Source organism: Sceloporus undulatus, chromosome 1 (assembly GCF_019175285.1).
Source record: "Sceloporus undulatus isolate JIND9_A2432 ecotype Alabama chromosome 1, SceUnd_v1.1, whole genome shotgun sequence".
NCBI lineage: Eukaryota > Metazoa > Chordata > Lepidosauria > Squamata > Phrynosomatidae > Sceloporus > Sceloporus undulatus.
In genome coordinates, this window is record NC_056522.1 from 68,560,416 (window position 1) to 68,581,260 (window position 20,845).

Below are 20,845 nucleotides of genomic sequence, written 5' to 3' on the forward strand. Positions count from 1 at the left end.
TTCTCTTGTGTATATGCTAGTATATACAATTGCATATGCAAACATGTAAAAATAAATAAATAGATGGAGTGTACCTGAGTTTGTATGTGTGTGAGAGATAGAGAGAATTTGTGAGTGAGTCTGTGTGTGAATGAGCATATCTGTAGAAGAGAGAATCAGAAAAACACTCTCTTCACCTTTATCTTTCCCTCCATTTTGATAGAAAAATCAACTTTAAGAACCATTTGTGGAAAGTATTATCTCTCTCTCTCTGGGGATGGGGGAACATGGGGGAAAGGGGCAGCTATATACATTTGAAATAAATAAATAAATGTTGTCTGAAAAGCTAATAAGAATAAAATATTTAGATATTTCCAAAGCATAAACCAAAAATTAACAAAAGGTCATAGCAGTGGTTCTAATGATTCTGTCAAACAGGGAGAAAACATATGCTCTTGTAGACACATTTCCCTTAAAACACTGTTATAAAACCTCTTTTTACTCTAACCACATATAACAATATCAAAACCTATGCAGCAATACTAAAAATAAAAATACAAACTCTGAGACTGTTGGAGCTGACACTTGGTGGGTTTTAAACCTTTATCTGGTTGTGTCTGGGTTGGTTTCATTTTTATTTTTGCTTTGCTTCAATTTATTTTTAGATTTTAGGTTATTTTAAGTGCTAATCACTGGGGAAATTTTAACATGGGGGAAAGGGGCAGCTAGAGACTGCGGATTGTGGTTTCGCCAACCAAACGACATGGCCACAATGCAGCTGGAAAAAGGAGCAGCGAAATGCAGCTCATATTTCTGCCACTGCCAAGACGCAAACTCCTAAATGGTACCGTGGGCGCATGGGAGGGCTCGGGAGTGTGGGGACACTCCGCTCTCCTGAGCCCTAAAATCGGCCCCAGGCCGGCACATAATACCAGTCTGTACTGGGCCAGAGTTAACATATTCAGGTCTGGATATTTTTTTGTAAACCTCTGGATATTCCCATCAGAAATTTATGTACCGTAACACTTTTGTGTTAAACCATTTGTCACCCTATGTTTGAGAATGCTTTCAATATAATCAGAAAGGCAATGAAAGCCATTTCAATAACTAAATAAAGAAGTTACAATCCAGACTTCAGCTCCCAAATGACCTTCTTGCAGTCCCTTTCTGAAGGTTTCATCAGTGACAATAGAGCTAATCTGCTGTAGAAAAACAACAATGACAACAGTCTTTTGACATCTTAAGGTCTAAATAACGTTATCCTGCTAAATAAAACAAAGTAAATGTTTTTGTGGACTGCAATGCACTTGCATCTGATGAAGTGGGTTGCTGCAGTCCATGAAAACCAAATAAACCTGTTAGCCTTTACTGTACCCCAAAAGCCTTTGTGTTTTTTTTAAAGGTTATAGAGGATGTGTTTCAGTACATCTCCAGGATGCTATGGGTCACTACCCAAAAGGCCTTATTTCTCAGTGTAGTTGATCTAATTCTCTCATAATAAAAGGATCCAACCTTGGCCGAGGTGGAGGACTGGGCTTAAAAACAGTAAAAAACAATATATAAGGAATGGTAGCCTTTTAGGTATTTGTGGAGATTATCACACTCAGACGGGACAAGGTTGGGATTGCTCTCCTGTCCTTATCCCGTCTGTGGGGAATCGCACAAAAGCCTTTCATATCGTACACGCTGATTCTATCATTATCCTGTCATTGAAGTGGCATTGCATTAATGCAAACTCCTGTTAAAGCAAAATGCTGGAGCAATGCCACTTCAATGACAGGACAATGACAAGATCAGTGTGATGTCATTTGAAAGGCTTTCATGTGATCACTGTCACTTGCATTTTCCAGACAGGACAATGTCTGGATAAGCGCAATGTCATATGAAAGTCCTTCCCGTAATGCGTGGGAAGGATGGGACAGGGATAGGGCAATGACGTCCCATCCCCCCCTGTGATAAGCACCTCTGTTTTAGAGCTTAGAAAAGCTTTAAAGGCAGTGCCTACAACCTGAGTTATGCATAATCTAACTGGAAGCTAGGACTACCACTACAAAATGGTTTTTGTACATTTTCATCTCCCTATGTGTTTTCGGAGTTGGAAGCAGGCTTTTTATTTTTGAATCAACTAAGGTTTCTATGTTTTTGCACCATGTAAATATTTCTAAGAATCTGTATGGGTGTAAAGAAGGGAGATAAGAGGTTGTACCTGATACGAGATACTCCTGAGCACAGTTGCTTCTATTTCCCCTCTGAATGTCCAGTTTCTTGGCTAACAGCATTGCTGCCTTGCTAGGATTTAGCTGCAAAAGGTGGTTATCAAACTCGTGCAGCAAAATGGCAGTTCTTCATAAAATAAAACATCTTACACTCTCTCACCACTCCCAACATCAGTTTGAGGTGCAGCCCTTTAATATCTGGAAGTACTGTATGTGAAATGCACATAATTCCTACCTGTGCTCTAAGGAAACTCATTATTTTGTGGGTTAAGGTATAGAGCTTTTATTTTAGCCCTGTACAGATGGGCGCCGCCATCATTATGTGATGGATGCCTAGCATCCGCATGTCGCAGCGCCATTATGACCTTGCAAGCGCGCCATTGGTGCACTGCGGCGTCATAATGGTGCCACAAGAAGAACCCGCTTTTTGTGGGTTCTTTTTGGTCTGGGGGCAAGTACTGCGGTCTGGAGGCTGCGGCTTCCCCACGGACCAAAGCTAGGCGCAGGGAGACCGACCTTTTTGGACAGTCTGTCCCGCGCCTTTCACTCTTAGGACTTTATCACACGGGGACAACTGGAAATATAAACAGGGATTACTCTGTGAAAATCATGCATTCACAGCTAAAATTTTCACATGACGTTGCAATTAAATGGCCATTATCCTGTGAATATCGTGGAATTGTGATAAAGCTTTCACATGATGTCACATTGAAAAGTGATTAAAGTGGCATTAACTTGTGAATCACAGGGCAATAAACAGCAACAAATCATTCACAGGAAAATCTTGAAAATGCTTTCTTACTGTTTATTGTCTGGTTATTCCCTGGTTATTCCTCAGATAATGGATCTTTTATCACGCTGTGTCTGAAAATTTTAATTGGGATAAACCTCATTTAAACTTCCAATTTTCCTCCATGTGATATACTTGTTAGAGTACATGCTATTTATCTGGAAAACATTTTGTACATTCAATTCCAGAATGAATGCTGGACCAATATTTTCTAGAATAAACTTAACACTACCTAAATAGTCATTCATATGAGTGCTTTCACCAACCAAAGGTGAGTCGGAGGGAACATGGTGTACATCAAGTGGAATAATTTTGTCACTTTTATCATTTTGTCGTTTTATCTGCCTTCATTTCCCCCCTGAAAAGCATACTGTACTATGACACATTTATAATTAGCTGATATTCCCTCTTGTGTAACTTGTACCACAGTCAGTCATCAAATCTCCATGAAAATGTTGTTCTGATGGAAGGAAATACTGCCTTTTACTTAGAGTAAGGAAAGCTAAAACAGGTTTCAATTGGTTTGCCCTTCCTCAGAGAAGGAGCAGCTAAAAAATGGGATATACTGAGTCTCTTTTTCATTACAGTTATAGAGTACTTTGATAACATTTGAACTGCCACAGCTCCTCCCATACAAGCTTGAGATCTGTAGTTTTATAACGTATCTAGAATTGTCACCCAAGGAGCTGTAGTTCCTCACCAAGCTATAGATCCCACAGTTCTGTCAGGTGCAGCTATGACAGTTAAAGTTTGAAAGCACACAACAACAACTAGTGCTATAGTTGTACAGTGTGAAAAATACTTTGGCCATTGGCTCTTTTATATCAAGGCTACATCATATCTGGAATTGCTCTAGTTATTGTAAATTAATTCAGATGTTGATAACTGTTGCATGACAAGTAAACCAGCTATTCTGTTGTCATAAATGACCCAGTAAGTAAGTGATTGTTCTGAATTAGAAAACCAGAAGACAATATGGGGCAATGCATGTCTGATGTTGCTTAATCTGAACCAGGAATAATGTTTGGAGTGGAAACTGCACCTAGTACAAATGTGTTTATTCTTTGTATTGATGTGAAGAAAATATAGAATCTTAACAGGGACATTTTCTGAGGATCTTGATTCATTATTATTTTAAAAAATACATAAAGGTTTTTTTTCCTAACAGAAAATTACTCTGCGGGCAGGCTCTGTTTAAGGATCAAAAGCAAGAGGATTGCTTCCAATGACCAAAGATATGTGCTGGGTAACTCCCTGTCCCACCCATGACTTCCTGACCCTTGCTGCTATTTCCTTCAGCCTACCCACACACCACACATGGGCTCAGCTTTCCCTCCTTTGTCTTTCTTTATCTCAGGGCTTGCCAAAATGTCTAGGAGAACCAAACATTACAAATTGGAATCAATCCCATGACTCAGAGGTACATTTGCAAAATGTGTTCTCTGCTGATTTTGAGTGTCTTTTTGTGTGTGTGGAGTATAGAGTACAGCCTGTCCTATTTACAATACCAGTTGCAAATTCTACAAAGAAACCACAAAAGTGTTGCTACTTTGAACAATTTCCCCTGGTTTCCTGGAATTGATCTAGCTCTAAGAATTAGAACTCCAGAGACCACCATCACCACTACTAGCTAAACGCTCATCCTATATGGCCCATCTCACCTCTTTTACAAATAGTTGTTGGCAACTTGTTCATTGCAGAAAATGCTGCCCTTTTGAGGGCAGATTGGCGGCTAGTTATGTAGGGTGGTTGTGGCTGTTTTGTGGGCTATTGTTTAAAAGCTACATACTTCAAATTGTGGGAAAATATATATAATGGGGCATGTACATGCTGCTATTGCATCTGTTGATTTTGTGTAAAAGCTGGTAGCTTGAAATTGATTAATATTATGGGAGATTATCAGACAGGGGAAATCGGGTGGGAGGGAGGCATACTCTTGGCAAAGTAGTGTGATCACACTAAAGATTTTCAGATGATGTTGCACCCATCCACAACTCAACCCATGAAGAATCAGCAATGCTCCAGCAACAAACCATTCATGGGACTTTGCTGGTAGTATGCCTTTTACTCCCGACTTTTTTCCCCATCTGATAATCTCCACTAACTGTGTTATGTGAAGAGAAAGTGTTTATTAAGGAGAATACACGTATGATAGATTGAGAAGGATGGGGTCTCTCGACTACATGACTTAGACAAAATGACTACAAGAAGAGGAGTGAGAAAAAATGAAGAAGTCAGGCCTGATAATATCAGTTTCAGGCAAGGCAGCTACAGAGAAGACAAAGAGGGAGAGGATATTCTGGGGAACTGAAACAGCTTCTCTCTTCCTACACCTCCCCCCCCCCCATGTCTATGTAAGGACATTGTAGGCTTGCACAAATGTAGTGGCACATTTCAAATTCCAACAGCATCTTGGACAGAACGGTGACATTTTTAAATTGAACATTCCCATATAAATCCTCATATTCAGCTCAAATTGAGTACTGATGACTTGTAACATGGATGGATAAGAACATGTGTGAACAGTTGATCACAAGAATTTTCTCAATTTGTTATAGGAAAATCAGTCGAAGGGACTCAAAACCAAGCTAGATGTCATGCCAGGTATGCCTATAGCTTTACATGGCTATTTCTTTAAAAAGGAGACGGTGTCATTGCAGGGATGGTTCTGAGATCATATTGGAACTGCAGAACAGAGAAGCACATACCATGGTACTGTGCTATGGTAGCTCTTTTCCCATCATGAATAGAAAGTTTCTAAAGGCTTCAATGTCCAGCTTTTACAACCATACACAGGAATGGGAAATATGATGGCATGGACAATCCTACATTTAGTAGTCAATGATATATCTTGACACTTCAGGATATTGTCTAGTTCCTTCATGACAGCCCTTCTAAGTCCTAGTCTTCTAATGATTTCTTGGCTGTAGTCTCCATTCTAATTAATGATTGAGCCAGGGTATAGAAAATCTTGAACTATTTCAATGTCTTTGCCATCTATTTTAATGTTATGTAAATCATCTGTGGTCATTAATTTTTTTCTTTATGTCTAGCTGTATGCCAGCCTTTGCACTTTTTTCCTTGACTTTCTTCAGTAATTGTTCCAAGTCATTACTATTTTCTATTAGTAATATGGTGTCACACTATTTTAAACTGTTGATCCTCCCACTTCCAGTTTTAATGTTTCCTCCACATTTACATGCCTTATGTATGATCCTAGTTTTAGGATAAATATGTGCACCATAGTCAGAAGAGAATGAGAGCTAGTTAGAGCTCATGGGAGCTGCCATCCAACAATATTTGCAGGGCCACAGATTTTTCATGTCTAATGTAAGGGTTCTTATAAATTTTCAGAAAAGCTTAGAGGAGGGCAGAGGGCTTTCCCTGACTTGAAAATGGTCATGTAGCTCCCAGGCCATGCTTACTGTACTGGTGGAAGTATAAGCCCAACAACATCACAAGTTCCCAGCCCTGATTTAGAAAAAGTGTTTCTTCCATTTAATGCTGACATCTGAATTTGGGGCAGGAAACTGTGATGCAAAAACTCCTTCAGAGTGACGGTACCCTTGAGTCACCCTGAGTCCCAGTTTGATGAGAAGGTAGAACATACTTCAAATAAGCAAACAAAATAAACAATTCCATTCCCAGACTGAATGGGAAATACTTTTTTGCAATTTATATTCTAGATTTATTAGATTTTTAATCCCTTGACTAAAGAAGTATGTATAGGAAATCAGAGGCATTCAATGAAAATGCAGTCTCTGGGAGAATGTGTTTGATAAAGCTGGGTTGTTTGTGCAATGCAGAAAAGTGTTAGTTTTAAAAAACAGAATAGCGATGCTTAATTTCAAGATGATATCTGTTGCCCGCCTGGCGTGAACCATTCTCTTTGTTCTATATGCATGCCCATTCATGGTTGTTATATGTACACATACACAGACCCTCCTTCTCTCCATGTCTGCTACACCGATAGTAAGAACAATCTAAAGCTTAAGTGTAGTCTAAGCCACATTTCCTCCCTTGAGTCCTAAACTACAGCAAACTGAAATCATTACAGCAGTGTAGGAAAAAATCATTCTTGGCTTTGTCTGAGCCCTCCTGTCAAAGTTAGTCTACAATCTCTGTGTTGGATGGAAACTATTTCCTTTCCACAAGCTCTAAACTTGCAGACAAGGTTTCCTGCTTTCCTGTTAATGCCTCCACCTACCCAGACAGCTTTGACACTTTTGACTTACTGATCAGTTATTTTCTACCACAGCCCTTCCAAAAAAAAAAAAAAAAAAAAGTTTGTATGCCGTAGTAGCAGCTGACTAAGCAGTAAAACATGCCCTGTATGTGAAGGAAGCAAATGCGGGATGCCCTCTTCAACAACTGACAAATGTTCTTGGTCTCAAATGTTTCTGGAGTTACTGTTACACATGTAATCTTTGCCAGATGGACCAGCCATTATCTCACTGTGTTCACAAGGAACAGCTGTGCCCTATTCTTAGTCCCACAACTAGAAGGAGAATGTATATGGGCTGCTAAGAGAGCACAAGGCTCATCCTTAGTTATGATTTTTTTTAAATTACTTGACTCAGCTTGAATTATGGCAATGTGAATGTTCTTCACCATGGGCTCTGTTGCATATTAGAAATGTTCTTTGGTGTAGTGGTATTATGAACTTCAAGTTGTTATGGAAGCCACCTTAGGTCCTATCCTGAGAGAAAGGCGGCATATTAAATAAATAAATAAACAAATAAATCATAGCTCACTACAATTTATTGCAGTGGTCATGGCCCCAGGATCTACATGTCCTTCATAGCAGTCTTCGTACTTGGTCATTTTAAGCAAATCTTGCCTACCATGGACAGCCCAACCTAATCAACTGTTTCTTCTATCTCAGTAGTAAAATGTAGAATCAAGGCCTTATAAGAAGACTAGCTAAAAAAAGATGAAATACCATTCAGCATTACAGCTCAAGCTTTACATGTATGAAACTCAAAGCTTAAGCCAAGGCCCTTTCTAGTTAAGTAAACAGTAATATTGATGAAAGCCATTACCTGAAAACAAGACAGAGAAGTACATCATAATAAGCCATGGTTTGTGTTAACCATGGATTCTTGCTTAAGACACACATTACATGATATACGCTGAACAAATTATGGATTGCTATCCCCATTTCTGGTTTATTCTGGTGTGATTTCCCCCTTTCCTTTTTCTGACAGTTTAAGGGTGAACAACTGGGGAAATTGGTGAAGGACAGCACATGATTATGCACTAAGATATCATAACAAGTAATACTTTGTAAAATATAGCCTTTGTAAAACAATATCAGACCATGGCTTCAAAATATGGTCTGCAGTTTGTTAATGGACCAGGATTTGCTTGAAGAGGTAGGTTACAAGATCACAACAAGCCAGATTTCAGCAAATTAACACAATGGTTTGTCATGATGTGCAAATGCAGCCATTTTGATATCAACTCTGAGGATACCAACTTTGATACCAACTTAAGAAACCTGGGCCTTATTCACAATAAACCAGTTTTCAAACTGGTTTAAACCACTTTAAAGGGGCCCTGTTCACACTGGCACTGAATTTCTCTGATGCAGTTTGTGTGTGTGTGTGTGGCAGTGCTAAACCCGGTTAAACTGGTTCTTCCGAATGTGAGGCATTTACTACATCTTTTTAAATGCAAGTGCAAACGTATTTTTGATTTGATTCAGTTCCCTGTGACGTGATCATCCCTGTGACATTGCACATTTTAGAATCCATTTTGAACTGATCCAATTGTTAATGTGAATGTGAAGTGGTTTAAATTGAAACAAGCAGATTCAATTGTGGCAATCAAAGCCTGAACATCTACTTGATGTTGAATCGCTCCATCGATTCAAAACGATCCAGCGCAAAAAAAACTGTTCATTATGTAGTGTGAATGAGGCCCTGCTCCTTTGGGTGAGTGCAGGAATTGAAGCCAGAGCTAGAGGAGATAGAAGGGAGTAGTGTTAAATATCCAAACGATCATTAAAATGCTGGAAAAAGTACATGTGATGTTTGACCCAGTTTCCATGCTGGTGAAGCTCATCTGGATAATTCAATTGGAGACACCTATGTCATTATTGCTAGGTTTTGATTGTCATTGTAATCCATCTCTATTTTGAAAAGTAAACCAAACTCCAGTTAGTATTAGTTTTACATTAGAACGTTCTGGGTTCTGGGATACCTTATTTCAGTCTCCTTCACACTTTGTTCAGGCTTAATTGGAGCAAATGGCAAAACAACCCTTCCTGTTGCCTTTCAGATGGATTCAGCTAAAATATTCATCATCCCCAGCCATGTGTGCCCTTTGTGGAAGACTGAGCTACAGTTGCATTAATATTTACAGATAATTGTTGACCACCAAGCCAGACCATGGAGAACAAAGATGTAATTGTTTTAATTTTAGCGTGTCATGAGTATGGTATTTCCTAATCTTATCTGAGGGGATTCTGGTGAGTTTTGCAAGATCTGTGTTTGTGTTACTGAAATAACTATTTTTTTAGTAGCTCTTGTTATTTAATGCTGCATTGGTCACTTCAGTGTTTAGCAATATATGCATGAAAATGTTATAAAATCTAATTGTGTAGATATGTTTATTTAGATTGTTTCTCACATGATTACTTCTTCCATGTGTGAGGCTTATCTACAGTACTCAGGTCACTGTCTGGAGATTCTTTGTGTCATTTCAAGCCACCAGTTGAGCAATGACATGCAAATAGTGGAGACAAAAGGACAAGGGAAGAAATAACCAATGACACTGTCTCCTACTTAAAATAGTAGCCTAAAAGGGATAGAGTGAATCTCTAGGTTGGAACCTGGCCACCATAAGGCCATGCCAGCCCTGTTCAATGGAAAAGGGAAGGCTTGACGGTCATCACATTGTTGCATTCTTATCAATATAAAGTAGGCCTGAGTCAGATGATCTCTTTGAAGCTCATGCAACTGATATACTAGGGATAAGGATGCAAACAGTGCTGTGCCCTTTCATGTTTGACGGGAGTAAGTGTCAGTCTGACCTGGGCTGAAACTGAGATCAACAAATAACTTTAGAGCTCTAGAGTGTATGGTTAATGTCACTGTACTGAAGTAATTTGAGTGCTCTGCCAGGTACCTCTATTTGTGCCAGATTATTTGAGTACTTGGTACACTGACAAGTTCATGTGAAAGCTACTTGGCCAACCTCTTCTATGTGACATGGAGGTGGGAAGGAAGGATCACTGCAAAGTGAAAGGCAAAGCAGCTCTTAGGATATGTTGCTCTGTCTTCTTCTTGCCAGTTAACTTTCTGCCTTCTCTTTGCTCTTCAAGATAGTGTAGGTACTAGAGAAGGCTCATGCAACAGTTCAGGACTAATAGTTGTTTTTTAAACTGCATTACTTTGACAGAAACATGCTTCATACTGCAGGCCTCCAGGCTGCATTTTTTACAAGTACTTCTTTAAACAACCCATTAAAAATCCTTAAAAAATATAAATGACAAAAAGGGAAGGAAAAACAATAAAGGGAAGAAAGGAGAAATACATAAGATGTGAGTGAACACCAGGAATTACCATTAATACAAGCTGGCTATATCGCCCCCCCCACAATATTTTCTTGGCATTGGCATCTATAGAATACACATTTTCATGGGATTAAAACAGAAGGACCTTCTGACTACATTTCCTACACAATTGAAAGTATGGGAGGACAAGTGCAATATGTAGTGATGGCCACCAGAGTCTGTTCATGTGCTCTATACACTGGTTCTGCACACCGCACTCCCACCCTTCCCACATTGAAAAGAAGGGTCTGAATAGAGTTTGGGAAAGCTCCCTCCCTTCTTGTCTACAGAAGGATGTAATGAACATGATTACTGCCATGCTAGTTGGGAGATGTCCAGGAGTTGTATTCCAAACATTTTCCAAATTCTGGGTTTGAAGGGATGGTGGTAAATGCTGCTGCTGCAGGATGTGGGGTGCTGCTGGAGAAGATTTCCCCACTTAGTTTTGGTCTAGGATTGCCATATTATGTGTTTACTTGGATTCTGGGTCTGTTTATCTGGAAACCCTCTCATGGCTGTCTACAATCAGCTGACGTGGACAAAGTTCCTGTTCCCATGCCATTCCTTGGCTGCTGATTGCTTTCAGTATTCTCCTTCTCTTCCCCCTTTTGACCTTCTTTCTCTCCACTCAAGTAAGAACCTCTTGCTTTTACCAGCATGATTTTATCTACCTCCATGTGTTCTTTCATGGCTGAGAGAGAATGGGACAAGTTCAAAAGAACTGGTCAGACAGCTTACTGATGTTTATTGCCACCCCCTCACTTTTCCCCTATGTGTGTTCTTGCATCTGTGCTAGGCAAACACGTTATCTTCAATAGTTAGAAGCCCACACTCTGATATGTGGGCTTCTAACTATAGCTTCCATTCCTCCATCTTAATTCCAACAGTATATTTGACAACTGTTTCCTTTCCCCTTGACATTTGTTCCCTTAAGCATGGAAGGCTTAAACAAACAAACAAACAAACAAACAAACAAACAAACAAACAAACAAACAGTATTTTACAGCATGACTGCAATCCTGCATGGCTCGATGTAGCACTGCATACCAATGCTATTCTAAGGGGTCGTTCCCACTTACCTATAAAGCGGATCATGATCCGAATTTAGGGTGCATCGTTCCCACAGAAGCCCAAATTAAATCTCCCTTACCCCTCATTCATTCCCACTGCGTTTTGAATCAGAATCAAATTAAAATGTTTAAACCGGATTATCAGCCTATAATTCGGTTTAAAATAATAGTAGTTTATAACGCGGGTTATTTTTGAAGGCGGGGTACAATTCGCTGTATCCGAATGGGAATGAAAGTGTGTCTGATTTGGGAACCTGGAGATGAGAGGAGCAGCGCTCAAGGGCCTGGCCTGGGGGTGTCACCCTCTTTGTTTTCTTTCTGCATCGCCAGCGCTATTTTCTTCAATTCGCATAGCCTTTCCCCCAGTGGACTGCAGCCTGCCCTCTGCTCCTCATTCATAGACCGATGTGTGAGGAGAGCCATTGAACACCATTTTAAACTATTTTTTTTCCTTTTTTCACCTCTGCCTGAGCAGCAGATGGGCTTTGCAGGACATGCCTGCTTGATCGCCCCACAGACAGCCCAGGGAGCAATGGGGGAGGCAAAGTGATTTTGGGGAATGGAGAGCCTGGACGCCCAGGGATCTGAGGGGGAGGGATCGAGCCTTATCTTCTCTCTTCCCCAAAGATTCTCTCCCCAATAATGAAGCCCACTGCCTTCTCCTCCTTGATCCAATTTGCCAAGCCTCCTTATAGTCTGGGGAGGCACATCAGAAGAGCCTTGGATGCAGTCAATTTTCATTGGCTCCCCCCCCCCCCAAAAAAAACCCAAGACTTGTGACATCTGAAGCCTATGCACTTGATTGACAGCTTGTGGACACAAATGGGAACGGGGAGCAAGTTACTCTGCTTTAAAATAAAGCAATTTAAAATAAATGGGAATGAAAACAGGGTCTAAATGAATCGAGGTAATTTGCCCCTTTTGGTAATGGAAACAATGGAAAAAATTCAAATTATTCCTGGAACATAATCCGAATCAGAATCGCGACAATATAATCCATTTTATCTGCCAAGTGGGAACACTCCCTAAGTCCTTTACCACCCTGGATCTACCATATTGCCACTAAAGTTCCACCACATGGCCATTCATGCCTGGAAGAGAGTAGTGAGAATCACAGACATGTCTGGCTATGTCCCTGTAGCCAGCTGTGAGGTGATTATGGCATCCACTGAAATCTTAAAGAAAATTTTAAAAAGTTAAAAAGAAATCCATCTCATTTGAGATGTGGTGCTGAAGAAGAGTGCTGAGAATACTGTGGACAGCTAGATAGACAAACAAATGGGTCCTAGAACAGTGTTCATGGTATTCTCAACAGTCTTCTCGAACACCACGTCTCTGAGTTGATTTTTTTTTTTTTAAATTTCAGGACGGCAAATACCTCGCTGGTATTCCAACATTTCTGTATCAATGAAATACTCTGTTAAATTAATTAGTAATTCAAGTGAATAGATGCAATGCAATTTAAACTAGCCAAATTCCAAGGGCTTTCCCACACTACACAATTATAATACTGTGATTCCACTTTAACTGTCATGGCTCCACCCTATGAAATCCTGGGATTTGCAGTTTAAGAAAGGTATTTATTGCTCCACTGCCTCACTAAACTACAAATTTAAGGATTCCACAGAGAACAGCAATGGCAGTTGAAGCAGAATCATAGTGATATAATTGTGGAGTGTGGTTGAGAGAATATGACCTGCCCAAGATCACTCCATGGCCAAGCAGGGATTCAGATCCTGGTCTCCAGGAATCCTAGGTCAACACTCAAACTGTTAGAACAAGCTGGCTCACTAACTTTTGGTGTATTTGCTTATATAGAACTAGGCCCTCTTGTCCATCTTCATTGTATATAATAGTCTGAATCCTATTTGTTAGTCCCAGATAGAATGTGTGAGTGTGTATGTGCCTTCAAGGTGCCTATTGACTTATGGTGACCCCATGAGTTACATAGGGTTTTCTAGTGCAGGGAATACTCGGAGGTGTTTTCACCAGTTCCTTTCTCTGAAATATAGCCTCCAGCACCAATGGTTGAATAATCAACACATAGATAAATCCCATTGATTCAATAGGTCTAATCTAATCAGAACTAACAACAGGAATCAGACCAATATTTGTTTGGGAGTTAGTGGATGAAAACTCATTAGCCATCTCACTCTCATTCACCAACAAAGAAAGACATACTGACATATTATTTGACCCTAGCCTGACCCTTGCCTTGTGACATGTTCTAGTCTAGAATTCAAGTAATGAGAAGCTACTGATTTGACAACCCTAGTTCTTGATCATGTGGAACCCCCTTTCAAACCATCCTGCTCAGTACTGGAAGATTGTGAGTACAGACATGGTCAGTGATTTTGGGCAGAGTTGGCATGTTTTGTGGATGACTTTTGTTTATTCATAATTCCTCAACAGCACGTAAATTAGATGCTTTAAAATTATTAGACAAATTCATAGAGGGTAAATCCAGAGTTTAGAAATTTACTTTTCCTAGGCTGTGGAATTTTGTGATTTGTTATCTCCAAAAGTGCTTTTCTAAACGTCCGATTTTGTTTAATAGTAGCAATTAGCAATTACAGTATTGCTAAACGGAGCCCCCATGTTTATAAGCAGTGTGTATCTGAACACTTGATGCTGGCAACAAGCAACAGAAAGTTCACAAAATTTGTGAACTTCTGGAGACATCTTGCTAGCTACACTCCATTAGCAATGAAAATCCTTGCTAAGTTCATCCTTGGATGAGGGATGAATAATTAAAGTAGTTTTCTCCCCATTGTGAGAAAAAACACATATCCCTATGCAGAATTCTTGTATTTGAGCATTCTGAAATGTTGCACACAAATTATTCTGTGGAAAAGAATATGTGTTTTGTGTGTAGGAAAATCATTTATGCACAAAAACATTTTTTCCTCAGAATAATTCATTCAACATGTTGCAACATTGAATACCAGGAGAAAATTATGCAAAATTCTTTCTGGTCTATTCCTTCCACTGGCAGGAACCCTTTTCTTTAAGCCTGGGAATGAAAATTGTGAATATTTCCATCCCTATATCTACATTGCTCTAATCCTCCCCAAATGTTATTATTTTTTTCTCTTCTCTTGGAGCCAGAAGGGCACTTTTTTCTCTAGTGTCATCAACTTAGGCTACCTAGTTTCCCTGAAGGTACCAAGTCCCATCTTATCTTGAAAACTAAGCAGGTTCAGCCCTGGTTAGTATTGGATGGGTGACTGCCAACAAATGCCAGGTACTGTAGCCTATATTTCAGAGGAAGGAACTGTCAAAATTACCTTTGAGTATTTTGTGAGGAAGAAACCCCTCTGAAATACATGGGTTGCCATAAGTTGACAGCCTGCTTGAAGGCACGTGGTGCATACACACACACACACACACACACACACACACACAATTTTCCAAGGAACTGCCTAGCCTTGTAGTATATCTTGAGGTAAGCCCTGGTAATTTCATTGGAAACATAATTCTTGCAAACATAACTATGTGGCATTGTTGAGACACTGATGTTGCTTTAATTCCCCACTGCAACCTTTTTGTTCTTATGTTTTCCTTCCTCTTGGAGCAAGTTGGATACTTTTCTCTCTAGAGTCATGAATCCAGACTTCCTAGTATTCCATAGAACAACCCTGCCATGTAGGATTTATTTTGAGGATAAAATCTGGTAACTCAGTTGTAAATTCAACTCTTGCAAACATAAATATGTGACAGACACTGCTGAGACAGTGGCTAAACCCATCTTTCTGAACAGCTGACAGGCTGAAGAAAACTAGACAAAACAGAAGTGTATGCTATCAGCTTCAATGCTAGGTTATTTATGGACATGTCAAACACTGAGGGCGTTCTCACACATGAGGCTTAAATAGACTGTAGTGGGAATGTAAAATGTACATTGGCATGCCATTCTTACCCTGCATTGTGCACATTCAGTTTAGAAATAGCTCTCTAGGCTGTACTGGCCTTTCAGGCCCAGCTACATTCACATGCAACACAACATAACAAAAGGCCTCCTTTTTGTTAGGTTTAAAGACCTTTTATGGGAAGAAAACATCCTTCTTTTAGTACATGTAGGTACTTGGGGGCAAGTATGGGAAGCTGTGTGTTTGCCTGAAAGATAGAAAGAAGAGGGAGAGGAAGGAAAGGAGAGAGCTCAAAGGTGCACAGCTATTATTGGCATGAGGCAACTACTTCAGGGGGGCAAAAACTCCATCTTCAAGTGGAAAGCAGTGAAAAATTGGAGGACAGACCTATGTGTGCAGCACCTTGCTTGGCCTGTGGCTCCTAAGCCAGCCTGCCAACTTTAGAATCATAAAGCTGGAAGAGACCCCAAGGCACATCCAGTCCAACTCCTGCCATACAGGAATTCACAATCAAAGTGATCCCGATAGATGGTCATCTAACCTCTGTTTAAAAACTTCCAAAGGAGATTCCACCACACTTTCAGCCTTGTATTCCACTGTTGAACAGCTGTTATCATCAGGAAGCTTTTCCTAATGTTTAAATGGAGTCGCTTTTCCTGCAGTTTAAGTGCATTGCTCTCTGTCCTGTTCTCTGGAGCAGCAGAAAACAAGCTTGCTCCATCCTCAATATAACATCCCTGAAAATATTTAAACATGGATGTCATGGCATCTCTTAACCTTCTTTTCCTGAGCCTCAACAAACCCAGCTCCCTAAATCACTCCTTATAGTGCATGGTTTCCAGACCTTTCACCCTTTTGATTTCCCTCTTCTGGACACATTCCAGTTTGTCTTTATCATCTCTGAATTGTGGTACCCAGAACAGTATTCTAGGTAAAGTCTGACCAAAGCAGAACAGAGTGGTACTATTATTTTCCTCGATCTAGACAGTATACTCCTATTGATGTAGTCTAGAATCACATTGGCTTTTTTAGCTGCCACATCACACTGTTGAGTCATGTCCAGCTTGTGGTCTACTGAGACTCCTAGATCCCTTTCATAGGTACTGTTGTCAAGCCAGGTGTGACCCATCCTATATCTGTGCATTTCATTTTTATAGCCTAAGTGTAAAATCTTATTTTTCTCCCTGTTGAAATTCATTTCACTAGTTTTGACTCAGCTTTCTGATCTGATAAGGTCATTTTGAATTCTGATTATGTCTTCTGGAGTATTAGCTATTCCTCCTAATCTGCAAATTTGATAGGCATGCTTCTATTCCATCATTCAAGTCACCAATGAAGATGTTGAATAGAAGTGGGCCAAGGACTGAACCATGTGGTACCCCTCTAATCACTTCTCTCCAGAACGAAGAGGAGCTATTGGTTATCTCAGTCAACCAGTTACAAATCCACCTAATAGTCACATTATCTAGTCCACATTTTACTAGCTTTTTTTTTTTTTTTTTTTTTTTTTGCATGGACTCACCTGACCCTCCAGATGTTGTTGGATTGAAACTCACAGAAGCCATAACCAGCACAGGCAATATGAGGCTGTGTGATTCTCACACTTCCATTACCAAAAAGTTTAAATATTATGGGGGTGGGGGATGGGAGAGAGCTGTATACATTCTTCCATAAAACCAATGGAGTTGGAAAGCACTAATGAAGTGTTTTACTGTGGTTGTTAGTTCATATGTGGCTTACTTCAGAAGACTTTCACTGATTCAGACATCTCTCAAATAATCTTGATTTGAAATTCAGCCAAATCTGAAGCACACCTTAACATTTGCTGGAGATGTGCTGAACCATGTGGCCTATTCTTGTTACCATTTGTTGGGTGATTGGAAGTGAATTAAGCCCCCTTCAAAGGGTGAGAGGAGAGAAAAAAAAATAAATCCCTTGAAATTGTTAGACAATATGTATTTCTATTTACCATAAGGTTATGAGTAGAATATGGTTTTTTCCATCTTTTCTTAACCGGAAAACTGGAGTCATGTGCTGCTCGATAAGACAGCCAGCATGATTCAGTGGTTTGAGTGTTGGCAGAGGACTCCAGAAAAGCAGGGTTTTAATTTCCACTCAACCATTGGTCTCAGTGGTCTGAGTACTAAACTAGAAATAAGGAAGACCAGGTTCACATCCCTGCTTAGCCATGGAAACAAGGATCCAAGGAAGTAAGCTCTCTTACAGCTCTACTTACAGACTACTATGAAAACTCAGGCTACTAATTTCTTTCTTTCAGTTAGTCTCAAAGGTGCTACAAGATCCCGTTGCATACTGATTTTCCAGACTAACATGACTATGTCATAGAAAGCTAAGCCTGAGAGGAGGGGGCAAATGACAGCATTGCCATACTCACATAATTCTACCCCTCAATGACATTTTTGTTTTGATCCCAAATTTCTAGTATTGTAGAGAGTGAGACACTGAAAATCAATCACATCTGGAACTCATATGACTTTATCACACAGGGGAAAATTGGGGGTTTAAAATTTTTCCCGGGACAATCGTGCAATCGCAGCAAACATTTCCCCCCACATCGTGCTTAGAGAGGACTTATCCCGGGAAGAACCAGGAATGCTCCAGCAACAAATCATTCATGGGATTTCTTTGTGAATTATTTGTTGCTGGTGGTGCATTCCTGATTCTTCCCAGGATAAGTCCTTTCAAATTGCAAGGTCATGGGAAAATCTTTACCATGATCAAGCAAATGTCTTTTTAAACCCCCAATTTCCCCCATGTGATAAAGTCTATACATTTGCTACATTTGCATTCCCTTAGTAATTTTGACCACCACTTTTCTTTGGATGCCTAAATGTTTGGCCAACGTTTGAAGTTACTGCAATGCTAGAAATTTGGGGACTGAGGGAAAATTTTATGGGAGATGATGGAGAAATTCCTATAAGGAAGGGACAATGGTCTTTTCCCTTTTTCGCAATAGCTGTGAGAAACTTCCTGGAATGTCTTTAAAAATAATGTGATAAAGTCATTTCAGCAAGAAAGGCCTCTGGGTCACTATGGAGAAAGCGTTGTGCTATCCTTACATTTTGTGGACCAGTCATTTTTTTGATCCCAACCAGGTTTGTTAGAATGTCATGATGGTATGAAAACTACCTTCCTTTTTTCCTTTTGTTTTGTTTTCTTCCACTATGGTGTGTTGCGGGTTGTTATCCCATCTTCATGGCAGTGTTCTGTTTAGAAGCCTAGAGTTCTTCAAAGTAATGATGTAGACACATTAGAGTCTTTAAAGGTTGCAAGCATTATTGTTCTGTGATTCCTTCCCTGCCCAAAGCCACAGGTTAACTGTTCTATTCTTCCCAACCACACAATAGAAAACCTGGGGTGGATCATGTACACTTAGACCAGGACATTTCCTCAAATCTGGCTTGGGTCAACAAATGAATATGCCATGCATATTACACCTGTGTGACTACTATGGGATTCCCTTCTCCTATAAAATATTTTTTCCTTTCTGTACCTATCTTTACTTTTATAATAACAAATAATAATAATAAAATAAAAACTATTATACACATTAGTAAAGTTATCTCATAAAACATATTCCAATATTCTTAAGTTGTTACAGATTCATTTAACATGCTTTCAATTATCTTCTTAGTTTGAAATATTAAAAATGTGTTGTTCTTTAAACATTCCCATTATTCTTGCAGCAGCTCACTGGATTTCAGAGATGCTGTGCTAAATCCAAAAAAGGGGTGAGTAGATGTGTTGGCTTTTTAAAAACTTTTAAAGAAGCTTAAAGTCTGGAGGGAGGGTGCATTTGTTTCATTTCTAATAAGAATGCAGACCCATCTTTTTCTTTGTGTGGATATGGGAGGAAGGAAAAGGAAATCAAGAGATGAACAGTGCAATATCTAATTGGAAAGAAACTGCATTTTTAATGGGACTTAACTCTTGGTAAATGTGCTGCTAAAGCACTGGGATTTAGCAAAACAGCTGACAGGACCATGTCACAAAACTGTTTCTTCTTGAATTATCAATTTCATGATTTTTTAGTTGAGTCTCTGTTTCTCCATGCATGTAATTGGTGTAGAACCAGATATTCTCCTTTTAGAAAAGGAGGAAGTCATGTTTAGCAGGACCTAGAGAGTCTGAGGAAGACCTTGAATATTTTATAGTATATTTAAAAATACAGAAATACAAAAATACAGTTCTTAAGGGAAAAGCAAAAGGAAGGTAACGTTTGTGTTTCCCCTCTTATAAGCAAACAATAATAATGATTGCTATGAATTATTTTTAGGCTAATGGAAAACTCTTGAGATGAATTGTCCTAAGGAAAAGACTGAGGAAAAGGAAGAATCTGTTGATGTTCCCAGAAATAATGATGCCATACAATAGCTGGAGGCAATGTAATTAGTCTCATACTTCCCTCCTTTTAATATTTCTTGGCTGCTTTCTATGTTAGAGAAGCAGAAAAGTATATAGGAAAGCAGTATTATAGAAAATATGATGCAGAGATAAGTGAGCCAAAGAAATTTCCTAACTTTTTTTTCTATACCAAGTCTGAATGTTGTTTCAATGCACAAGTCTACTAGTGTATGAGCAAAGCGAACACATAACACATATTTCTAATTATGGGCTAGAGTAATAGCATTTTCAATGTCACTGATTCCAGTGGAGAAACTGGGTTACATCCACTTGTTACTCCCAACTTCTAGGGTTGCCATAAGTGAGGACCTCCAAACCGTGACAAATGTAGGACAAATGTAGGGCGACATTTTCAAATGTAGGACACATTTTTATAAAAATGGAGGACACGCAAAAAATTGAGGTTTTTAAAAAAATGTTAATATAAATGCATGTTTTTAGGCATGATCAAAATGGAGGACATTTTGGCATTATTCTTAGACAGATGGCAGAAATGTACTTGCCCTCGGGTTCAACTTTACTTCTCAGAAGTGTGTACTTGGGCAAGGGACTGTGGTTTTTCTTCACTGCGCATGAGTTTGTAAAAATCACAGCAAGCTACATTGGCCGTGCCTCAGAGGCTTGTTGATATCAATATCACCATCATCATCATCATCATCATCATCATCATCATCATCATCATCATCATCATCATCACTATAATTGGCCAAGAAAGGCAGACTTGTTAGCATTCAAAGCACCATAAATACACAGAAAATGCACTTGCATATATTTAATAATAAAAAAATGAAAAAAAAAAAAACAAGGCAGGGGTGTATATATTTAATAATAAAAATCAATGAAATAAAATAAAACAAGCAATAATAAAAAATTAATGAAATAAAATAAAGACAAGAAATAATAAAAATTAATAAAATAAAACAAAAACAATCAATAAT

The 20,845-nt window shown here is 39.3% G+C and overlaps 1 long non-coding RNA gene across 1 annotated transcript in view; it reads left to right on the forward strand.

Moving 5' to 3' along the window:
* LOC121919406 overlaps positions 1 to 19,232 on the forward strand; it is a 38,331-nt gene extending 19,099 nt beyond the window's left edge. Inside the window, exons 3-4 of the long non-coding RNA XR_006101469.1 lie at positions 9,268 to 9,457; positions 19,190 to 19,232. This is a non-coding gene — a long non-coding RNA (uncharacterized LOC121919406). The remainder of the gene's footprint in view (positions 1 to 9,267; positions 9,458 to 19,189) is intronic.
* The last annotated feature ends 1,613 nt before the right edge of the window (positions 19,233 to 20,845 follow it).